General features: G+C 41.4%; 1 long non-coding RNA gene across 1 annotated transcript in view; it reads right to left on the bottom strand.

The window, feature by feature from the left end:
* Positions 1 to 1559: 1559 nt before the first annotated feature.
* LOC115097779 overlaps positions 1560 to 18245 on the bottom strand; it is a 66923-nt gene continuing 50237 nt past the window's right edge. The window contains exon 4 of the long non-coding RNA XR_003858330.1: positions 1560 to 1926. This is a non-coding gene — a long non-coding RNA (uncharacterized LOC115097779). The remainder of the gene's footprint in view (positions 1927 to 18245) is intronic.

The raw sequence follows: 18245 nt of genomic DNA, 5'->3' as shown, positions 1-18245 counted from the left end.
GGCGTGGCCCTTACATGGAACAGTAACAATTATATGATAAGAGGAACAGTAAAATAACTATATGTTAAATACGAGGAACTATATAATACAGGGTATCATGCTATCTTATTCTCTCTGACTTTACTCCAGTGTCTGCAAGTTAGGTGTTTGCACTTTAACAAAAGATTTACAACTAGCTTGTTAAGAAGGTATTTCAGTACTAGTCTCTGAACTTCCCCACCCTTACTTCTTACCAAATCAGTTGTTAAGAGACACCGGATGTCTTTTGAGGTTATCTTAACTAATTATCAGCTCACTGGTCCCAGGGAGTCCCAGGAACGAAGGGGAAACAAAGACAGTGATAGTGTCATGCCTTTACAATTCTTGGCCTTGGGCAGGAGTAACTTTCTGAACAAAGGTAGGGGGGGAATTTAGTTAGGGTTGGGGGGTGGGTTAGGTAGGGGAAGGGAGGGGAAGGGAGGGGAAGGTGGGGGCCCGGAAAAAAAGTTCCCGCCGAGGCCGCTCCGATTTCGGAGCGGCCTCGGAGGGAACGGAGGCAGGCTGCTCGGCTCGGTGCGCACAGGTTGTACAATTGTGCACCCCCCTCCGCGCGCCGACCCTGGATTTTATAACATGATTATCATATCATGTTATATTTGTGAATGATTCTAATACTAAGCATATAAAATGCAATATTAAAAAAAGTTAAAATAATCATAAAGGTAGTCCACGAAATAGAGATAAAACAAAAATATGCAACATAGATGGTCTTTGCATCTCTACTTGCATCAGGGCTTGTGAATTCATTCTGATTACAGACAAGCAGACTTAATGACTGCAATATACAAAGCACCTTCACTAAAGAGGAAAAGCAAAGTCTATTAGTCTAGATCACATGATCGTCATCAATCATTACCTAAACCCCATCTAAGCTCAAGCACATCTGGAGTTTAACTGACCCAGAAATCTAGCCAGTTAAAAAAAACCTTAGCAAAATGTACTTCCAATCTACCAGAAGCGTCTGCAGCTTGGTCTCAGTATCTTCTGTCATTCGTTGTGATCTCCATTCAGGTAGTTGTACACATAGTTAGCCTGTTCTTACTTTTGAGGCCACCCACCTTCAGAATACATAGGCCACCTTTCATTGTGTATTCAAAGTCAGGTTTACTGCACTCAGCGTAGCCTGTGTAACAAAATCTCTACATGTGCAGTGCAGTTATTTGGGTGTCTCTCCACCCTGCAATGAAATTTGGTCTCTGCTCCTTGTTCATCAACATCTCCCATTGGCAGTGCACAGCTTGCTAATCATTATTTTTAGGTATTTGGAAAAGTTAAACCCAGGTGTAGCACATACTCCCCCACCCACCAGTGGTATAAGAGGTGAAAACCAAAACAAGCCCCTGTTTCAAAAATCTATTCTAGTTCTTTCTAAAAAGAAAGAAATTACTATCTGAATGTTGGATGGACATGCAGGTAGCATATACCAGGAACAAGGAGAATAGCAATTAAGGACTAATAAAACTGCATCAATTCAGTCTTTATCCTCTATATAGGAAACAAAATAATGGCATCTGGAAGTATGTATATAACTATGTATTAACTAAATATATCATAACAAGATTTCATCATGATAATCAGTTATTACATTTCAAACAAAAATATATTGTTTCATAAACAAAGATAAACAGTATCTAAATAAGACCATTTCCCATGGGACAAAACTCCCCCATAAAGACAGAACTTATGCATTCATAAATTCTAAGCACTTGAGTCCATAAAATGAAAGGTTGAAGGGGTCTTTCTGTTGCAAAGAATGTGATGGTTTTCGCTCCACCTGGTCATAGCATCATTGACAAACGACATGTACTATTCTCGAAGTGTGTCAGTAAAGCAAAACCTTTGCATTCCCATCATTAAGTCAGATGCATGTGTATGAATTAATACCTGCTATAAAATAAACAAAAATTCAAATTAAGTAAAAGAAACTATATGATAGGAAGAAATCTTTCTATATAATTTCTGAAGCAAAAAGCAATAAGATAAGAAGGAAGCTTATCTTATCTCTTATATCCGATCTCCGTATAAACAGCTACAAACATCTGCTTTGTTCAAAGATCAAGGCACTCAGAGACCTAACTTCATGTTTCAACTCATTCTGCGATACATGTCTTTCAATAAATAAATAATGTCTATAATATTTCATTACATATAATAGGGATAAAAAATAAAAAACTTATGAACACATTTAGTCACAAGACAGGCATTCTGGTCTGTTAATTCAGGACCAGAAGAATTTTCTTTTAATCTTGTCTCCCCTTGTAGCAGGATCTTCACTATCAGACATAAAAACTACATTGCATATCTGCCTAATGCAGAAATGAAAAACAAAGTAAAAACAAAACATGTATTATATTCAGGGAAAATAGACGAGACAGCTGCTCTCTCTCTCTCTCTATTTACAGATCAGAACCATTCACCTTCCTTATCTAACTCACATGCAAGTATGTATTTACCTAGTGTTTAAAGAAACCAGACTTTATTATTTTGTGTACAAATTCAATGCTAGCCATTATGAGAGGTATATATTCTCCTGCTGTCAGGTTGTGAAGTTACAGATTTTACTTCACTGCAAATGAAACTAAACCTTCTTAAACAATCTACTAAATTTAATTCATTTTCTGCAAAAATCTCATTTCTCCAATCTTTAATTCCCCGTCAGTCTGTTCATAACTTTTAAACTGAAAAATCAATTCATTTAAATGAGTTTTCTTCTTCATTTGTATTTGCATATTTATTTATTTATTATTTATTTTATTTAACACTTTTCTATACTGACCTTCATGAATAAATTCAAATCAAATCGGTATACATGTAACAAGTGGTAGAACTTAATCAACCATTTAACAAGAGGTGAAAGTTACATTTAACAAGGAGGTAGTAACTTGGGGGCTAAGTTAGCCGGAGACAAAGGACAGCAAAACTGAATAAACTAAATAATGAAACAAAGAAACAGAGGCAAAATATCAAGCCTAACTAGGTGGGGCGCCTAGTCAGGTAAGCGGAGTCCTGTCTGGTAGAAAATGGATGGTTTTGAAAGTTAAGGGAAGGCTTGGAGGAATTATGAGAAATACTTGGAGGAAATATGAGAAATACTTTCTTGCATCTCCCCCTTTCTCTCTGACATTAACCCCTTAACACCCTGTGTCCTTTCAAATTCTAAAACTTTAACACTAGTAATTGCTTCTACAGCAACAGAATTGTTAATATCCCCAATAGAGTAGCCCCCATGTCCCCCCATGACCCAGTTCTGAATCCCTACACAATTGTGTGTGTCTACTACAAGAGTAAATTGAGACTGGGCTGTGATTCCTGGATCTGGAGCCATTCCTTGCTCTGGGTATTGGGCAGATAGTTCTTCACTATGGGCCAGATTTTAAAACTTATGTGCGGGCATAGATTTGTGCACGCAACTCGGCGCACACAAATCTACATCCAATTTTATAACATGCGCGCGCAGCCGCGCGTATGTTATAAAATCCAGGGTCGACACGCGCAAGGGAGTGCATACTTGTGCACCTTGCACACACCGAGCCCAAGGGGAACTCTGATGGATTTCCCCGTTCCTTCCAAGGCCGCTCCGAAATCAGAGCAGCCTTGGAGGGAACTTTGTTTTTGATCCCCCCCACCTTTCCCTTCCTTCCCCTAACTAACCCACCCCCCGGCCCTACCTAAATCCCCCCTACCTTATTTGATGGAGTTATGTGCGCCGGCCGGCTGCCAGCACGTGAACCTCCGGCACGACTGCTGTGCCGGAGGACTTGGAACTGCCCCCAGCCCCGCCCCCGGCCCGCCACCATGCCCCGGCCCCGCCCATGATCCGCCCATTTTCGAAAGCCCTGGGACATACGCACGTCTCGGGGCTTGCGTGCACCGCCGAGCCTATGCAAAATAGGCTTGACGCACGCAGGGTCAGATTTTCTTGGGTTACGTGCGTAGCCTTTGAAATCTACCCCTATGATAATAGTCAAAACTGTAATGGCAAACAGACAAAAGCATAAGACCTGATTCCAAACAGTTCCTGACATTTACCAATCTTCGCTGGAAAAGACAGTTAACAATCTCAGAAATCAATTCAGAATTTTGTCTCAGTGCTATAAGGTCCCTTAAATCTGCAGTCTCTATTTGGCTCAGTAATTGTGCTGGAACATTGAAGTGTTCGTAACTATTCCAGCCAGGCATGCTATCAAAAACCTAGTCACCGGGAGTAGTGCTAGACTTCCATATGATTCCAGTATTAACAGCAAAAAGGACACACATTCTTTTTGTCACTTTCTTAATATATCTAACACACTAGAAAGCAAACAACCATTAATCCCATCTCCAATAAAGTGTTACAATGACATAACATATAACATATAATATTCTGTTTGTGATGCCAAATGTGAAAAGTAGGCTGAGTGGTTATATATTACATCATATACACACAATCTGGTAAGACAAAACTTAGTTTACTAAATGTTGTAAATATATATATGACTCAAAAAAAGAACACAAGTAATTTCCAACAAAAAACAAAATCAGTAATGGAAAAGGAAATATCAATCTACGTGCCGTTTCCCAATTAAGCTGGTTTTTAATTTTTAATTTTTAATTTTCTGTTTTTTTGTTTTTTTATTTTTTATTTTTTATGTGTATCTAGCCGCATCAGCAAGCCTGACGGCGTGCTTTCTTGTGGTATTTCAAACGAAAGCCGCCCGGACTTCTAATCATTTGCGGCAGTCCTTGAAAATCTTTTGTTGTGTATTGTACCACTGTAACTTTTCATTAAATCCTCGATGATTTTACAAATATGCAGTATTCTAATGCAACAGAGCTCGATCCTCGTCGAGCGTGTTTTGACAAAGTCAGATGTTACTTCAATATTAGCTCACTTCAATATTAGCTCAACAACCGGCCGAAGTTTCGCAGCTTGTGCTGCTTCATCAGGAGCTTGGAATATAACATTCTTTGTCAAAAGGCATTTGTCTCTTCAAACAGGACGACTTCGTCTCATGACATCTTTGAATGATGTTATTCAAAGATGTCATGAGACGAAGTCGTCCTGTTTGAAGAGACAAATGCCTTTTGACAAAGAATGTTATATTCCAAGCTCCTGATGAAGCAGCACAAGCTGCGAAACTTCGGCCGGTTGTTGAGCTAATATTGAAGTGAGCTAATATTGAAGTAACATCTGACTTTGTCAAAACACGCTCGACGAGGATCGAGCTCTGTTGCATTAGAATACTGCATATTTGTAAAATCATCGAGGATTTAATGAAAAGTTACAGTGGTACAATACACAACAAAAGATTTTCAAGGACTGCCGCAAATGATTAGAAGTCCGGGCGGCTTTCGTTTGAAATACCACAAGAAAGCACGCCGTCAGGCTTGCTGATGCGGCTAGATACACATAAAAAATAAAAAATAAAAAAACAAAAAAACAGAAAATTAAAAATTAAAAATTAAAAACTAGCTTAATTGGGAAACGGCACGTAGATTGATATTTCCTTTTCCATTACTGTAAATATATATATGAAATCAGTAAAGAGCAACAATATCATAATGAATATCAGTACAAGCACACAACACAGAAGGCATTACATAGATTAATCAAGTAAATATGATTACAATCACAGAGATAAGAATAAAGAAAAGGTATTATACAAAGAATATGCTCCTCATAGGTCCTCCCTGCTATGGAATTCTGTATTCTCAAGAATGAAGGACTTTATGATGCCGGGAACTCCACATATAGAAGCTATTCGTTTTCTTGTTCATGGCTCATTCAATGACTCACTGTTGCACACAGCTTTATATATCTTATTCTCTCTGACTTTAGTCCCGTGTCTGCAAGTTAGGTGTTCTGTTTGCACTTTAACAAAAGATTTATAACCAGCTAGTTAGGAAGTTATTTCAGTAACAGTCACTGATCTTACCTACCCTTATTTCTTACCAAAACTGTTGTTAAGAGACACCAGATTTCTTTTGAGGTTATCTTAACTCATTATTAGTTTATTGGTGCCACGGAGTCTCAGGAATGAAAGGGAAACAAAGACATTGATAGTGTCATGCCTTTACGATCCTTGTACTTAAATTATATATATATATATATATATATATATTTGGGGTCTGTAATGATCCATAGCTCTCTTCCCGCTACATAGTCTTCCAGGGATCTAGGCAAGCTGCCTAAAATTATCTTCTTACAGTAGATAAAAATGGGGGTGAGCATTATTCAAAGAGTTTAGGCTCCTAACTTTTTGAGTTAGCTCCCTAAATTAGTCTTTTCGAAAATTTACTAGGGCTGAGACTCTAAATTTAGGCTCCTAGTTTTTCATTAGGCTCCTTAATTTAGGATCCTAAAAACTGGGTGGCTATGAGGGGTGGAGTTAGGGTGGGAAAAGTGACATGCTATAAGAGGGGATACTTTCAACTCGGGGTGGGTTTGAAGGGGTGGAGTGGGTTTGGGGGGTGGTTTCACATCACAGCCAGAGGAGTTAACTGCAAATTTGATATGGCTGATGAATTTCTATCATTTGAATCAATGAAAGGTACCAAGAAGAGGAGTTTATTTGTACAATCCTCTCTCTATCTCTGCACCACCCCCCCATACGATAAAAACATTTTCCCTGGTAACGCAAGGCAAACATGGGTATAACACACAGAAAAAAGGTAAAGTTATTTCTGACGTTACATCCCGCGTAAGTGTGCGTTACTCTGCGCTAGCAGACCCTCATTTCCATCAACTCTTCCCCAACTCCTCCCACTTGCATACTAAATGTAAAATTTGCATACTAACATGCATTGCAATATTTATCGCATGCTTTAGGGCCTTATCGCATGATTTAGGGCCTTAACACATTTTGATGAATGACCTTTAAAGTTAGGAGCTTAGCAGTGATTTTCAGAACTAAGCATCTAATTTAGGAGCTAAAATCAGGCCTAGTTATGATCCTAAATTTATGTGAATTTTCAGCTGAAAACGTAGGCACATACGTTCAGCAGAAAATAGGTGCCTACCTTAGGGACCTATTTTAGAGGCCTAAATTTAGGAGCTTGGCTTTTTTTAAATATCAGGATCATATTATTATATTATCTATATTATTCAAAACCCTTAGCATATGTTTAAAATACAATCTGCAAACTGGAATAATGGTTCTAATACTGAGCCCAAGGTAGACACTCAGTCTGCCTGGTGTTTTCTTAAATCGTTATGAATCTTCAGAACTGTGTACAATATAGAGATTCTCAAACTTATAATCATCAACAACTGAGCTTCCATTTTAAAAAGGAAGCCACTAATGACTCTCTTATCAACCTCAACTTTTATACTACCCATTAAATAGACCCATATTGAGGTTTTTATGTTTCAAATCAGTTTTATTAATTTAAAATTAACATAATGTACAATAACAAACAAGGGATGTGTGCTTGAAGATGGTGTATCTGCTCACCTCCAAAGGTGAGTTTTTTATAATGTACTGTGTTGGCTAACTGTAATCTTATTTCCTGAACATACTGATCCTGATTTTGAGTTACAACTGCAAAAGTTTTTGGACTTCCTTATTTGTAGCTCTGATTTTGTTAAATGGAACATTTGAATTTCTAATAAGTGCTAGAACCCAGTAAAAATATTTTTTAAAAATCTCATGATGGTTCTCAGAAATAGTTTCACACACACAAAAAAAAAATCATTGAATCAGCATGAGTTTGAAGCATGAGAGCAGTGATGCCAATTGCCATGCCTTCAACCTTAGATACTGTCCATTTGGGCATGTTTCATAAAAAATTAAGAATTCATTTGCCTTAAATACAAACAACATATTTTAAAAAACAAATAGAAATCTTTCATTCACTTGGATTCAGAAAACTTTTTAACCAGACAAAGATACATCTAAATGAAAACTCAAGTTTATTTAAAGCTAAATTTTATAGGATGTGAATTATATGCCCAATAAAGAAAAAAGTATTTTCTGAAGAAACCCAAACAAATTAATGATGCAAGGTTTTCAAGATATCACACGACGTGTAATTCAGTGCTCTTGAGGCTACCTCAAAGTCCTTTTCCACATTACTAAGACTCTTGGAGTTGAGGATGGATGTTCTCGGAGCACATAAAATAAAGAGGGTCTGATGCTGGGTTTTATGATCCTGGCACCAGCCTCTATGAGTTCAAAATAAAAAATGCCATCAGGAAGATGGTGGACTGGAGCTGGCCCAGAGCCAAAGACTGTATTTTGTCATGCGGGACAACGGAAAACAGCCAATACTCTTTTCGCCCTCTATGATTATCTGACTGCTGTTAGGATCAGTAGCTCATGGGAGGGCTCCGGGAGCCACAGCACTCACCCCAGGACGCTGACAACTTCTCCGCAGCTTGTATGCTGCCATCAGGAGCACAACTGATGCCGGTCCCTGCACGGTGGGGACACTACTGATGTAGATGGCGTTCCTTTTGTTCCGAGACACCATTAGCGGCCATTCCCCTCAACCTCCCTTAGACTCACCTTGATCTGACCATATTTGCCTGCTGACTAGATCTGACCCCTTGCCTGGATATGACCATATTTGCTTGCTGCATGAATTTGACCTCTTGCCTGGACCAGACTATTCTTCCTAGCTGCCTGTCCCAACCTTGGCCTGTCTCTGACTCTGTTAGTCTGCTGCCTGCCCTGACCCTAGTGTGTCTCTAGTTATCACATCTGTCCTAGGGATCCGCCTAAGTCCTGCAAGCTGCCAGAATCCAAGGGCTTAAACTATGGGGGAGGCAGCTGGTAAAGGTGAAGCTCCAGACTGTCCCATTACAGGGTGCATTTGCCAGCTGTTGGTTTAGGCCTCAGGGTTCATCCTGAAGGCTGAATCAGCTATGCCACAGCACTAAGGGGCTAACACACACACACATTACCCTTCAAAACTGCTATCCCCAAGCAAAAATCCTTCAATCTTCACTCTGTTAAGATGCAATCTCACAACTTGATTCCACAACCTTGGGATTTGGGAAATCAAAGTTTTATTTGCTGGATTATAATACAAAAAAGTATAACTTTTATTGTCCAGGGTTTACCAGCAGTCAATGCACAATAATAAAAAATCACCAAAAGGATGGATCACAGGATTTCACAGCTGAGAAAAACAGAATAGCAAAAATAAATATATGTTTACAATTCCTCTTCTTTTTGCATAGCATCATGATCTTAATCTTGTTTTCAAACATTCTAAATGTCTTAGTCACTCTTCAAGCACATTTTATCAGTATTCATATCCTTTCAAAGAGTTCTTCTTAGCAGTACATCTCAGCAAATTCCTTAGAAATTCACACAAGGTAGTTGTGGCCTATAGGATCCCTAGGTACTATTGGGTACTACCTAGGAGTCTAGAGATGATACGCTTACTTTCATAGTGGTATGGCCTTGGTGGACTAAATAAATCAGCAGACCCACCAGAAATTCTTGCTGACACCCAGATGCAATCCCTCAAGTTTTACTGCAGGGAAAAAGAGCATTCTTCCATTATGACCACAAGCCTATATTGACACAGAGCACACTCCCTCTAGAGGTTTACTTTCACACATTTACTTAAACAGGTAGCTAAGAACCTGACCATATTCTTTCTGTAATAGCAAAAATTATGACCTAACCATAAGTAGAGGTTAAGTGACAAAATTTGAACTAAATAAGTGATAGAATAAGTGGCAAAGGATCAGTTTAGGCCCTGGACCACATATAATTAATGCTGAAACCCTAACATTTACAGCCATTCAGTTCTTGTAAAGTCAGCACCTTCAGCTTCAATAGGTACCGAGAGGCTGTAACTGCACTTCACTATTGTCATAGCCACACAGAAAGTCAACAGGATCAAACTGCAACTTCAGATCAAACTTGTTGATCCCAGGCTTAGGTCTATCTGCTGCACAGAGGATGGCATCCTTCTTTCTTTTCATTTGAAAATTCTTGAATTTCATTTGGTCAGAAAAATAACATCAGTATGGGACATTTTGATCATTTTTTAGAGATTGGGATGTGGTGTGCCATTTCACTATTCTTCTAAAAGCTAAAATAATTCCATTGAAAGGCAATAGATTTATATATATAATACTTTTTGCTTATCACTAAGTTATATTGCCTAAAAGTGAAAGTGAACTTCAGATATCAATTTATTAATTACATCATTTGTAAGAATGATAATTCTTATATATCTTTAAAGAAAAACAAAACAATATGGGGCGGATTTTAAAAGGCGCGCAAATAGCCTACTTTTGTTTGCGCTCCAGGCGCAAACAAAAGTACGCTGGATTTTAGTAGATACGCGCGGAGCTGCGCGTATCTGCTAAAAACCTGGATCGGCGCGCGCAAGGCTATGGATTTTGTATAGCCGGCGCGCGCCAAGCCGCGCAGCCTACCCCCGTTCCCTCCAAGGCCGCTCCGAAATCGGAGCGGCCTCGGAGGGAACTTTCCTTTGCCCTCCCCTCACCTTCCCCTCCCTTCCCCTACCTAACCCACCCGCCCGGCCCTGTCTAAACCCCCCCCCCTTACCTTTGTCGGGGGATTTACGCCTCCCAGAGGGAGGCGTAAATCCCCGCGCGCCAGCGGGCCTCCTGCGCGCCGGGCCGCGACCTGGGGGCGGGTACGGAGGGCGCGGCCACGCCCCCGTACCGCCCGGGGTCGTAGCCGCGCCCCCGTACCCGCCCCCAAAACGCTGCCGACACGCCCCCGAAACGCCGCGACGACCGGACCCGCCCCCGACACGCCCCCGACACGCCCCCCTCGGAGAACCCCGGGACTTACGCGAGTCCCGGGGCTCTGCGCGCGCCGGGAGGCCTATGTAAAATAGGCTTCCCGGTGCGCAGGGCCCTGCTCGCGTAAATCCGCCCGGTTTTGGGCGGATTTACGCGAGCAGGGCTCTGAAAATCCGCCCCTATGTTTCCAGGAAAATGGCCTGTTATAATTAAGACTGTAATTGAAAACTACATTCTTGAACAAGTTTTGCATTTTAATTACCTTGATTGTGATATTATTTTTAGTTAGGACAATGATATAACAAATAAATTACATTTATTCCACTCAATCTGTGGTACCATCCATAGAACATTACAGGGGGAAAGTAGAGGAGAAACACAACTTAAATTGTATAATATCGTGGCAGCACCAACACTTTCTATGGATCTGAAACCTGGGTTCTGCACAAAAAGGGACGATAACTTTCAAACTGACGCGTGTGCACAAATGTGCGCCTGTTTGTCATGCCCCGCCCAGACCCACCCCTTTTTTGCCTAACTTTTTTTATCCGCATACCGGGAGTTACGCGTGTGACTGCAGGCCTCTTATAATCTGTGTGGTGTGCACTCATCACAGTCACGCGCGTATCTCCCGGATTTGGCACACGTAGGGCTTTTAAAATTCACCTTTAATGGTGTTAGCAGAAATGATATTTTTAAGATCAGTTAAAAGATGTAATAGACAAGATAGGATTAGAGATAAAAATATAAAAAAAGAACCAAATTTGTATTCTGTGAATGAGAAAATTAAATATTCTAAAGCGTGACAGAGAAAGAAAGGAAGATGAAAGATTCCTGAAATAAGTTCTTCAGCATCAGTCTTCAGGATACAGAGATCCAGGTAGACAAATGATGATGTAGAATGAAGCCAGAAAAAGAGCTGTACCTAACCCAGGACAGAGGAGGATGAAATCCAGGTTTTAAAAGTATTATGTCCAGGTATGCAAAAAATAACACAAACTCCCTCTGCCAAAATAATAACACAAGAGCTTAAAAAGAATATAATGCAGAGTACCATCACCAATCCATAGTTACACTATGTTTCACTTCATGGACATGAATAAAATAATCTGCAAAGAAGCAAATAAGTAGAACAGAAAATCTCAACAAAAATTACAATGATGATTCTCCACAGGCAGGATACATAGAGGCATCTCTGCTACGAACTGCCAATCACCTTGACTTACACCCCAAATGACAGTCTCCAGTGGAAAAGGAGCTATTCTAATAATGTTGTATTTCTAGACCGTCTTTCCAATTTTACCTTAAGGTGGTTTCTAATATATTTTCAGGTACAATGAAGCTGATATTCAGTGCTACTTAACCAGTTAAGTTCAGGCTTAGGCTGCTAGGCAGCACTGTATGAATATTCAGCCATGCTGAGTAGCTAGCTTACTATCCAGCTAAACAGTCAAATAAGTGAGAGACAGGATTGAGGGCATTCTTGGGCAGTTATTTGGCAAACTTAACCAGGTAAGTGCCAATTTTCAGCCTTATCTGGCTTAGGCCTGGATTTATGAAAATGCACTAAATATCACATGCGATAGGAAAAGGGGTATGTTTTATGGAAATAGACTGTTTATCGCAAAGTGCACTATCTTAACGCTTTGCATAGGTATTAGTGCAAACTGCAATAACTTTTTTGCACTTTGCAATAAGTGCCAGAATTGTTGTATTTCCTACCCACAACAGAGAGAGAGAGAGAGAGAGAGAGAGAGAGAGCACCTAGCTATAAGGCCCTCATATTAGGTAGGTATTTATACATCTATATGAGACCCACCTAGCTACTCGAGGTAAGGTTTAGGTATTAGTGTAGGGGTTAGGGCCACTTTGACATTCAGAGTGTGTTGTACGAACAGAACAGTGCACTCTTGTATAGATTTGATGAACTTTGGAGTGAGGAAACTCACCCAAAGATGAGATTTGTGCAATGTTCTCTCAGCCTAACTTGATCCATTCTCTCTCTCTCTCTCCAGTGGTTGTAGGTAGGAAATACAATTCTGGCACTTATGCTCTAATACCTATGCGAAGCGCTAAGATAGTGCACTTTTGATAAACAGCCTATTACCATAAAACATACCCCTTTTCCTATCGCATGCGATATTTAGTGCATTTTGATAAATCCAGGCCTAAGAAGGTAACTTTCAAAGCAGCGCACATGAGCGTGCATTCGTTGGCACGTGCTCCAAGGATACGGCTATTTTATAACATACGCTCATATATGCTCGTATGGTTTAAATAGCCTGGTCACGCGCACAAGGGTGCCTAATTTTAAGTGTGCGCTCACCTGTGCATGCAAATCCCACTTCTACCATGTAAGTTGGGGGATTTTAAAAGGGACACACGCCAATTCATTAGCCAGTTTTAGCAGTTCATTACCAGTTTGCTCAGTTAACAGACAGGTCCTCCAACCCCCCTTGGTTTGATAGCCTGTACACCCCTCACTTACCCCAGTCCATTTAAACCACTCCGAAATAGCTTATTTTTTTGTATTTACATGCCATCCATAGCAGAAGTAAAGTTACAGGGCAGGGGGCGTCAGTGTGCACCAGATCATGTAAGTATTTATGTGCAAATTTCTGGTTAAAGTCCCGAAACTCCCATGTACTGCCCATTCCCGGCCCAGACCATGCCTGTGCCTTGCCCCTTTCTGAGAATTTCTGAGATGTGCGCACAGCAGCATTTACATGTGCATCCAGGTGGCTTTTAAATCTATTGTCGGTCGCGCTGACCAATCTGGACTAGGCTCAAAAGAAGAAGTCCTTAGGGATTGTCTGCCAATTATTGGAGTTTTTACTAAATGTATCCTAAGGGCCATTTAGTCAGTAAGGTATTGCAGCATCCTGAATACAACTCTGCCACCAGGATAGAACCACAGTATGCCCAATTTTTCAGGACAAAATTGAATACAAATTCCTGAATACATACCACATCAAACTAGTACACTGGTGACATTTTTATGATTTGTACTGAGATGGAACAGATTTTTAACAGTTTCACAACTCTTTTAACCCATTACATCCATCAATCAAATTCAAAATAGAACAATCCAGAACAAAAGTTAATTAACAGACTTGAGAGTGAGTAAAAAAAAAAGTTATACCATCTGCATTGAGAAAGCTTACAAACCACCAAGCTATAGCCACAGTTCATTTGTGTCCTTCACAAATACAAATTCCATCTTACACAGTCAAGCCACATAGTGCCACAAACCCAAAAGACAGAGACAAGTACCTGAATACACTGATTGACTCATTCAAAGAGAAAAGGAAATGACTAACCACATCTCCTAGAAAACTGTACCATCATATAAAATATCCAGTGAACACTTGCTACAGCTGTTACCACTGATGAATGAATCACCCAAATATTCTCTGCTCCTCAAATTCCACTTTTCTAGCTAACTTATAAGTAAAACTGGTGTAAAACAAATTCACAAAAGAATGTTAACAATGAGGTAAAATCAATGAAACCTATATGTTTTGATGGTATAAACTCTGCAAGTGCATATCACAGGACCCTACAGTTATCAATCTGGGAAAGAAATTCAGCATAAAAAATCATATTCATATTCTTCTGTTAACGCTGCATACATCATCTAATGCAAGACATAGGAAATGACAGCAGATAAAGACCCAACTGGTCCATCCAGTTTGCCCAGCAAGTTGTGTAGGGTTGTAACTGATGTTCCATGCAGGTTATCCCTATGCAGAAATGTTATATCAAAAGTTACTACTTCATAAATGAACAGGCCAGAAACTAAAGACAAGGAAACAATTTCACAAACATAAAAGAACACACCACACCTGTTGTGCTCATAGACCCTTATGCCGAGGTGGGGTTGACACAACCTGCAGGGAGGAGCCCTGCAGGTCCCCTCTGTTGGCAGGCAGACCCGGAAGAGGCAGAGGTCCAACTGGAGTTTCGCCTTTACCAGCCCATGTTACCCTCGCGCTGAGACTTTGGGTGCCAGGGCCAGCAGGTCTTAGATGGGGGCCTCTGCTGATGGTGGTGAGGTCCGTCAAGGTAGCTAGGTTGGAGCAGGCATAGGTGAGACATTTCCGAAGATGGGCAGAGATTAGTGGCAGGTAGCAATCAAGAATGTTCAGTGGCCAGGCTGAAGTCAGTGGCAGGTGGTGATCAAGAATATCCAGGAGTCAGGCTAAGATCAGTGGCAGGCGGGTGATCAAGAATATCCAGGAATCAGGCTGATGTCAATACCAGAAATCTGATTGAAGGGAAAGGCGGGACAGATAGGCAGGACAGGATGGCACGGAGAAGAACAGGTGGGAAAAGACGTACTGAAGAACTGAAGATGAAGAACTGAAGCTGAGGAACTGAAGCTGAAGAGAAGAACCACAGGAGCTGAAGATGAAGACAAGGAACCACTGGAAATGAAGACGAAGAACACTAGAGCAAGCAACATGTAAGGAAACCTGTTGCCGAGGGAAGGAAGTGGAGTTCTGAAGAGCCTTTTTTAGGCCAGCTTGTGTGAGGTCATCAGGCCACACTACAGGGCCTTTCCTGCCACGGGCTCTTTAAATGCAGCAATGTTGGCTGTGTGCACACCTAGGGGGAGGTGCAGCGGCAGGGAGTCGGTGGCATCCAACCGCAAAGTGAGTCGGCAGCATGTTGCTGTGAAGAGGAGTGGGGCCTAATGCAGAAGGGAGCGGTGTTCTGCCACGAGGATATCATGCTGTAACCAGGACCTGACCACGAAGGTGAGGGCAGCGGTTCACAGGGTTAGCCCTCAGACGAGCAAACGCACAAATACCATAGAAACAAGCAAGGGAACTCAAATGGGGAGAAATATTTTCCAGCTCAGAATATTCCATCAACGAACTTGCAATAAATTTTCTTTTGTGGCCCTGAAGTTTCCTCCTACTTGTATAGGCTTCTAGGTGAAACAGAAATTATAATGCCATGAACTTTGTAGTAACCCTCTCTCATATAGCCCAACCACCAAAGCCAAAATTCTCTGGCTGAAAAGCATGGACTGCTGTTTTCTTCTCTTGCCCTTCTCACTTCTCTCCCAATTTCTCATACATTGAAGCAAACAACAAACAAATGAGATGACTGAGAAGACATACAAAAATACCTTCCACCACCTAATCCTTCATTTTAGTGAATTGGCTGAGTTTCACTATCTCTTTCTCTGAAATTATTTGTGGACTGTAATGAAACTTTAAAAGCCAAGACATTTAGTGTCATCTTAGTGTACGAGCTAATGATGGAAATCTACAGAAAACCTGAGAGAAAGATTCAAGACAAGTATTTGGTTGGCTGTGAATGCCAGACCTAAGCAATTAAAACAAGCTATGGCAAAGAAATATGAGAGTGACTCTAAATTTTTATGAAAGAGCCAAAAATTCTTAAATGACGTCTCTGAAAACAGTTTTGACAGCAAAGTGTCCCAATTAGCATTTGAAATGCTCTGCCCTTTGAAGAATTTTGTGAGGCAGGCCAGGCTTTGATTTAAAAATATTGACATAGATATGCTTTATAAAGTTTTTGGCACTGTGGAAAATGTTATATGTTTTCCTGAAATGAAACACTGCCATACAAACAAGAAGTATCTGAAACTTCTCAGCAAAGCCCAGATATCTTCAGAACATGAAGATAATCAGCTCCTAGAAACATAGAAACATGACGGCAGAAGACCATATGCCCTATCTAGTCTGCCCATCCACACCAACTATTCAGCTCTATAATCCCTACCACTTCCTCAGAAATTCCCATGCTTTCTCTAATTTAGATACTATCTTTGTCTCTAGCACCTCCACTAAAAGGCTGTTCCATACATCCACCACCCTCTCTGTAAAGAAATATTTCCTTAGATTACTCCTAAGTCTACCACCTTTCACTCTCATCCAATGACCATTTCAGAGCTTCCTTTCCAGTGAAAGAAGCCCACCTCTTGTGCATTGAATTCTTGGAGGTATTTAAATGTTTCTATCATATCTCTCCTATATCACCTTTCCTAAAGGAAATCATTGACCCTTAGTAGCCACCCTCTGAACCAACTCCATCTGGTTTATATCCTTTTGAAGGTACATGTTGTGTCTGTGGACCCTTGGGCCGAGGCAAGATTGATGCTACCTGCACAGAGGAGTCCTGCAGGTTCTCACTGTTGGCAGGTGGACCCAGGCAAAGCAGAGACTAGTCAGGACCTTCACCTACACCAGGTCGAGCCTTTGGATGCTGGGGCCAGCAAGACTTAGATGAGGTCTCTGCTGATGGCAGATGAGAAGGTCCATAGTTAGCTAGGGCTGTAGGCAGGCAGGTGTGGTCAGGTATATCCAGGGTCCAGGAAGTGGTCAGAGGCAGGTGGCAGTCAGGCATAGCTGAGGTTCAGGCAGTGATCAGAGGCAGGCGGTGGATAGGCATATCCAAGGTTCAGGCAGTGGTCAAAGCCAGTTATCCATCCAAAGGAGAAGAAGAGGGGTAGATAGGCTGGGACGGGCAGGTGAGGGCTGGAATAGGCGGGCAATGGAGGATGGCACAGGCTGGAATGAAAACTGGAGACAAGCTGGACAAAGACTGAAGTCAAGTTGGACAAAGGCTGAATGAAGACTGAAAACAAGCTGGAACACTGGGAAGCAACATGCACTACTGATGAGCAGCTGGACCTGTTGCTGAGGCAAGTTGCTTCTGGACAGCTGCCCTTACATAGGGCAGTTTTGATGATGTCATCTCTAGGGGACACAGGGACTTTTCCGCCACAGTCCCTTTAAATGCAAGAAGATGGTGGTGCGCTTGCCTAGAAAGAGGCACAATGTGTGCTGTCGGCACTGAGGAACAGCGTGGCTGGCTGATGGTGTTTTGCCAGGGAGGTGAGTGTGGCGGTTCGTGAGGGCAGCCCATGGACCACCAAATGTAATAGTAACCCTCTTTCAAGCCCCCTCCCTGAAGTCCTGGGCTTCATGGAGTATTGTTGATGAAAGTCTTTCAAAAGGTTAATGTCCAATATGTTGGCAGATGGTTCCCATGAGTTTTCTTCTGGGCCATGGTTCTTCCATGAGATTACATACTCAACTTTTTTCCCCCTCTAGCGGGAATCCAGGACTTCTTAGACTTCATATATATCGTCTCCATTTACAGTGAGCTCTTGGGATTCAGGCGGCATTCTGAAGGGCCAGGAAAGCACCACTGGCTTAAGCAAGGAAACATGAAACACGTTATGGATCTTTAACATGGGTAGTAGCCTTAACTGATTACATGACAGGGCCCAGTTGGTGCAGCACAGAAAAAGGCCCAATGAAGTGTGGTGCTACATGCATCAAGAGAAGTCAAAGGCGCAAGTGGCAGGTATGTAGCCAAATCTTCTCACCTATCTTGAACTGGTGAGTTGGTCTTCTATGAGTATCTGCTGTTCTCTTTGCCCAGGCGACGGCTTTCTCAATCAACTGATTGGTCTGTGCCCACAGCTCATGCAATTCTTGGGCTGAGAGCT

Source organism: Rhinatrema bivittatum, chromosome 8, assembly GCF_901001135.1.
Source record: "Rhinatrema bivittatum chromosome 8, aRhiBiv1.1, whole genome shotgun sequence".
NCBI classification, from domain to species: Eukaryota; Metazoa; Chordata; class Amphibia; order Gymnophiona; family Rhinatrematidae; genus Rhinatrema; species Rhinatrema bivittatum.
The sequence above is the reverse complement of the archived record's forward strand: the minus strand, read 5'-3'. Positions and strand labels throughout refer to the sequence as shown.